The following is a 6,614-nucleotide window of genomic DNA, read 5'->3' on the forward strand; positions in this document are numbered from 1 at the left end:
GTTGGTTTATTAGCTCAGTGAAGGCCAAGGACCATGCTCAGCCCTCCTCTTGCTCTTGCTCTACTGGCCTCCCTCTATCAATAATGTCTCCCCTCCTGGCCACAAGATGGCTGCCCTGGATCCAGACATCACATCCTCACACAGAAAAACATGCCAGACAGGCTCTCCTTCCCTTTTACAGAGAGGAAAATATCTTCTAGAAGTGCCTCCGAAAGACCAACTTTATGACTCTTGAGCTGGAACTTGGTCACATGACCATCCCTCCAACACATTTCCTGAATGTCTCTACTTCCTTACTGCCTAAGTTTCCTCAAACCACTATAAACTAGAATCACTGCCTCCCTCCCAAGAATTGCTGCCAGTGAGGTCATCAACCACCTAATTGCCAAAACCAGTGCATGCATTTCACAGCCTGGCCTTACTTGGTTTCTAGATCAGTCAACACTGGAGACCTCTCCCTATTCTTTGAAGCTTAATCCTTCCGTAGGGTGTTTTCTCTCCAGGTGTCTGTGCACCTCTCCACCACTCTTCAGGGTTCTGTAGCTCCATTATCCACCCACTCCTTCCTACACACCCTCCGTGGACCCAGATGCCACCTTTGTGGCAAATACTACTACAGTTGCATAGCTAGCACCTACCTCTTTTATAAGCAGTGGATCTATATTTTAAATTTCACCAACCTCTTTTATAAGCAGTGGATCTAGATTTAAATTTTAAATCTATATTTTAAGCAGTGGATCTATAATATTGGTTCAGGATATCCCTAGAGAACCTCAAACTAAAACACCAAGGTCATTGTTTTTTCCCTTACACCAAGTCTGCTCTTTCTGTACTCTTTATTTCCATTAAAGGCACCACCACCACCCAAGCTAGAAACCTCAGAACCATCTTCCTCATCATTACCACCATCAACCCATGTCAATTCTACTTTCTAAATACATCTCAAAATCAAAATACATCTCAAAATCATCATCTTTCCATCTCAGCCACAGCTGCACTGGTTCTGGTTCAGTTCTTCCCAGGACAGTTCTAAAAGCCTTTTTTTTTTTTTCCAGCTTACAAAACATAATTTTATTTAAATTTGTATAGATAAAAATCTACCAAAATTTTAACAAAAACTTTATCCAAATCCTTTCCCACAACAAAATTGAACATTATGGAAAAAAATCAAAACAAAACAAAACAAACATTCAAATAAGGTTCCCATCTTTCTACCATAAACTGGTAGATTCTGGGAGGATGAGGAGTAAGAGATAAATGAGGAGAGAAGATACTGATACCCAACACAATTTGATCTTCAGTGTTGTGTCATCTTTAAATGACTTAATAACAGAGATTTCCATAAGAATCGGGATTCATTTTTGACACAAAAATGGAAGCTTCCACTCCAAAATCACAAATAAGGTTTCTGGTTTTCTTTTTAGCGTGAGGTAAATAGTATATTCAATGTTAAGGCAAATGGTAAAAACACATGAATGGTATATTAATGTAGACCTTCCATTAAATATATTTTGGAACACTCATGGATTTTTCAAACATATGTTGGAATTAGAAACCTGTAAAATCTGCTGCAGTGTGTAATAGCTATTTGCTTGAATGTCTTGGCAGTGCCTTTTTAGTAGCTAATATGTTCAGTGTAATTTTGTGCCTTTTTAGCAATTAATACATTAAATATAATCTTGTCTGAGTTTTTAAATGGTCTGTTTTTCTTTTTCATTATGTAGGATTAGATGCCCACCAAAATACTTGTAAAGGAAGCAGGACCTGATTTCAAATTCTGTCTATACACACAATATTTGGCCACATAGACCACTTCCCAGAGTCTGCAAAACACTGCCTACTGGGCAGGCTTACAATGACAGAAAAGTATGAGAATACAAGATATTATTTTTATAAAGACTAAAATCAGATTTAGGCTGTCTACATATATTATTCCAGAAAACACAGACTTAAGATTTTTCAGTGATTCTTGCCTTCTCCCCCCTTTTCCTCCCCAATGAGATAACCATTTCTTTCACAATGATGAACCGTCCCTTTTTATGGAAAAACGGCTTTCTTTCCCCATCGGATCAGGACAAAGACATCACTTCTTGGCCACAGTGGCCACAGCCTTCTTGGCTGCATCCTCCAGGTCAATGGCTGAAGTAATGGGGAGTCCGCTGTTGTTGAGTATCTTCTGGGCCTCTTGGATGTTGGTTCCTTCAAGCCGGACCACCAGGGGCACCTTGAGTTCTAGCTCCCAGCAGGCTTTGGTGATCCCATTGGCAATGATGGCACAGTTGACGATACTGCCAAAAATATTGACAAGGATGGCTTCAACCTTAGGATTAGCTGTGAGCAATGTGAATGCTTGATATACTTGAGCTTCCTTTACACCACCTCCAAGATCCAAGAAGTTGGCTGGCTTCCCACCATTAAGGAAAATGATATCACAAGTAGCCATGGCGAGCCCAGCACCCTTCACAAAGCAGGCAATGTTCCCATCTAGTCCTATGTATTTTAGATCATATTTGGCAGCTTCATTTTCAATGGGCTCATTCTCTGATTTGTCATCCATAGCAAATATGTCTTTTTGTCGGAATTCTGCATTGTCATCAAAGTTTATCTTGGCATCAAAACAGACAACTTATCCTTCTGGAGTTTCACCAAAGGGATTCACTTCCACCTGAGTAGCACCAATTTTCAGGAAGAGATTATACAGCTTTGTAAGTTGATCTGCAGCCTGGCTTTTCAAAGGCCCAACGAAGCCTAAATTTTCTGCCATCCGCTGAGCTTGGCTGTCCTTTATTCCTTCAAAAATGTCAATTTGCTCCTTAAAAATGAGCTCTGGGTTTGAAGCAGCCACCTCTTCAACGTCGACGGCCCCCTGGGGGCTGCCCACCAGCACGGGGCCATTGCAGGACCTGTCCATCAGAATTGCCAGGTAGGTTTCTCTGGAAATGTCAAAGGCTTCAGCAACCATCACCTTGTTAACTTTCACACCTTCTTTTGGAGTTTGTTTTGTCGCTAGATTGTACCCAATCATTTGTTTAGCCAGCTATTCCACAACCTTAGGGTCTTTTGTTAAATGAACACCTCCTTTCAAACCACTATTAAAGACACGTTTTCCTCTTCCTCCAGCTAAGATCTGGGCTTTTAAAACAATTTCTTTTGCATTTAGTCTCTTAGCAGCCTCCAGAGCTTCATTCACAGTGTCTGCTACAAAGAATTTTTGAACTCTCACTCCGTTATTAGACATAAGTTTCTTGCTCAGGTATTCCTGCAAGCGCAGCCATCTTCTGGAGGTTAATTGAACTGCCTGGGACCCAGCCACCAGGAAGCCGGACCGCAATGCTAGGGCTCGCAAAAGCTTTCCGGCTTCCGCTGCCACAGGAGACGCCATCTTAAACAGGAAACCCGGCACTTTAACAGCTTTTTAACTACTGCCCCTTTCCCTTTTTTCCTGCCTTGTATGAAGATGTGATGCGTGGAACTGTGGCAGCCATCTTGCAACCATGAAGTGATGAGAGTGAGAACTAAAAGCCAAGGAGTTAAGGATGGCAGAAGAAAACCGAACAGGAGCTGGGTCCCTATGACCCCGTTGAGCAGTTGAGTCAACGCCGGGAATCATCTGTCTGGAGACTGCTTGTGATGTGAAGTCATAAATGTCTTTCCTTATGCCTTTGATAATGGCTATTAGTTGCATCATAAGCCATTCCTAATTGACACAGTGAGTAGGAAGATGAAGGTAACAATGTGAACAAACTTACAACATGTTGATGTGGCACTCTTGAAGCAGCTATTTTAGTCTGAGAGGCAGTTTTCTTTGTCTGTTTGTTTGTTTGTTTGTTTGTTTTAGGTAGCTGGGGGGAAAGCCAAACTATTAAATATTTAGTTTTTAATTATTGTTACTAAGTAGTATATTCAGTAGTCATCATGCCCACATCCCTTGTCCCTTGTTTGTCTTTTTCACTTAGGCCTGCTTTTAATTTTTAATATAAAACAGTGTGTTGAGCAACTTTGTGGAGAGTGTTTTCAAATGGTCAGGTCAAACATTCCCTGGGTCAAAATGACCGCAGCAAATAGGCCTCTGCCAAGTGTATGGCCTCACCTGGAGCAAAGGCATGGGAGGCAGGGATCTGTGGAGTAGGGTGAGGACACAGCAAGTTAAGATGGTGTGGGGGAGTCATGTGGGGTGGAACTCAGAGAGTCGGGGGTTGAGAGTAGAGTAGGGGCAAAATATGTGAAATGTAGGGCTTGTGAAATGTGGAAGCCCTTCTTCCCAAATGCAAATTGGGGGCACCCATTTCACTGGGGCGTTCTTGGCCTCCATCCCATCCTGCCTATTTTGTGCACCTTCAGGTGGCCTGCCCTCATCTCAGCCCCACCTGGGTGCCTGTGGGAAATGTGGTTGGCCCAGTATCACACAGGAAGCATGGCCATCTCTGCTGCTGAGGTCTGAAGTCCACCTTGGGGTGGATGGACTTCAGATCCTGGTATGGTCGTCTGGTTGGAAGCAGGGACCAGGAGACTTGACTGGAAGTTTCTAGTGTCTGATGCTGGTTGCTTAGGGGAGTCACCAGACAGTCCCCATGATGCCACCTGCAGAGGAAGTAGAAAGATGAGATCCAGAGATCCAGAGCAGGGAGAGAGTGGAGGACCCAGAGGCTGATGGGGACAGTGCAGAGCATCCCCATCCATATTCAGACATGCAGATGGATTGGAGTACTTGATGATAATTGCATAGCATCCAGATTGGGAATGAAGAATTCAGCCTCCACCACAAGTGCAAAGTCCCTGGGACCAGCCGTCCAGAGTCACCCAGTTCTTAATCACTAGACCTCTAGAGATAATGGTCCCCATCCTCGCATTTCACGCTTCCCCAGACTGCCCCAAATGTGGCTCTTCTGATGACAGTATTCTCCAGGCTTTATGAAGCTTTACTAATTGTGGATGGTTAGTTATTTCTGAACAAATTGTTTCCAGTCCCGGTGTTGAAGGATAGCACTTGAACAAACAGAGAAAACACCTAATAAACATTCCAAGGTCATTGGCCTTTGGAGAAAGCTTGTCTTTTGGTCATATCACTTCTTCTAATGTGGCTTTTTTCTCCCTAAGAGAAGGGTGTTAGAGGACTGGGCATTTTCCCCTCTAGACATAATCAGCAGGACAGTTCCATGAGTGTACTGATGGTTCCTGGTCATGTGCTGTGATCACCAAGGTTCAGCCAGTTTTGTGTCTGGGGAACCAGTAGGTTCCTTGGGTATAACGCTCCCCATTGCTGAGGTTATAGCAGCCTCTAGGGGTTGCCACGGGTTACTGTGCTGGCTACAGTGTCTTGGATCCCTTTAAAGTTGGAGTTCTCAGGATTTCCTACAGGTGTTCCACGGGAGCACGGAGGGTCTGATGGCCATGGTCTGCAACTTAGGGTATCAGTTTGCCTAGACCCACCTGAGAATCACCCCCACTCTAACTGCATACACACAACATACACACATGCACATACAGTGCCTGCTCTGAAGGGGGCGTGCATTCAAGTCCTCACTCCTCTTGTTGAAGCCCCCCAATTTCCCCTAGTTCTTCCCCATGTCCCCAACCTCCTCATTCGCTGAACACAAGCATGTTTGTGTTCACACGTGGCCCTGGAGAGCTGTTGCCAAGCGGTATTTAGCATTTTCCTGAGTCTCTCAGCAGGGGCGTTCCAGGCTCTAGTTTTTATGATTTATCTCAAAATCCAATCCAGTCTCATTACTCTCTGCTTAAAGCCATTGGCGATTTCCCATTTCCCCTTCTTGTGGCTTATAAGGCCCCTTTCCCGTCTCCCTGCCCTTTTCAGCCTCGTCTCTCCTGACATACCATCCCCACCTGCTAGTCAGAATGAATTTCTTTTTGTACTTCAAAAGCTCTCTTCTCATTCTTGAAATTTTACAATTAATCCCATGTGGCCACAGCTCTGTGTACAGCATGGCAGTGTCTAATAATTAGTTACGAGTGTCTGCGTATCATCCAGTATTCAGCAGGGCAACTGTGACTTGCCCACTGCAAAGCTCCAATACCCACTTTGAAAGATACCAAAGAAGGTTAAGACACAGTTCCTACTTTCCTGGAATTTTACCTTCTAGTTGGGTAAGACATGAACACATGAAATGCCTAGAAAAACAAGTAAGTGTTAAAACAGAGGTTGCAAACTGGTGGACTGTGAGCTGAAGCTAGGCCTTAAAAAAATGTGTCTTGTTTCAAAATAACAATCTTAGCCAGCTCAGTTGTCGTTTTCCAATTTTTAAAATTCTGGTAAAATACATATAATGTTAAATTTACTATGTCAACCATTTTTAAGTGTAAAATTCAGTGGCACTAAGTACATTCATATTGGTGTGCAGCCATCACCACCATCTACCTCCAGAGCTTTTTCATAATTTTTTTTTTTTTTTTTTTTTGAAACTAAGTCTCACTCTGTCACCCAGGCTGGAGTGCAGTGGCGCGATCTCAGCTCACTGCACCTCTGCCTCCCAGGTTCAAGCGATTCTCCTGTCTCAGCTTCCCAAGTAGCTGGGACTACAGGCACCTGCCACCATGCCTAGATAATTTTTTGTATTTTTAGTAGACATGAAGTTTCACCATATTGGCCAGGCTGG

At 43.6% G+C, this 6,614-nt stretch overlaps 1 pseudogene across 1 annotated transcript; it reads right to left on the reverse strand.

Annotated features, from left to right (window-relative positions):
* Positions 1–1,044: 1,044 nt before the first annotated feature.
* LOC105548915 lies at positions 1,045–3,382 on the reverse strand (annotated as a pseudogene). Its single transcript, XR_001007470.1, has one exon. The product of XR_001007470.1 is annotated as a succinyl-CoA ligase [GDP-forming] subunit beta, mitochondrial pseudogene (transcript).
* Between the last annotated feature and the right edge of the window lie 3,232 nt (positions 3,383–6,614).

Source organism: Mandrillus leucophaeus, unplaced genomic scaffold, assembly GCF_000951045.1.
Source record: "Mandrillus leucophaeus isolate KB7577 unplaced genomic scaffold, Mleu.le_1.0 Scaffold427, whole genome shotgun sequence".
In the NCBI taxonomy this organism is placed as follows: domain Eukaryota; kingdom Metazoa; phylum Chordata; class Mammalia; order Primates; family Cercopithecidae; genus Mandrillus; species Mandrillus leucophaeus.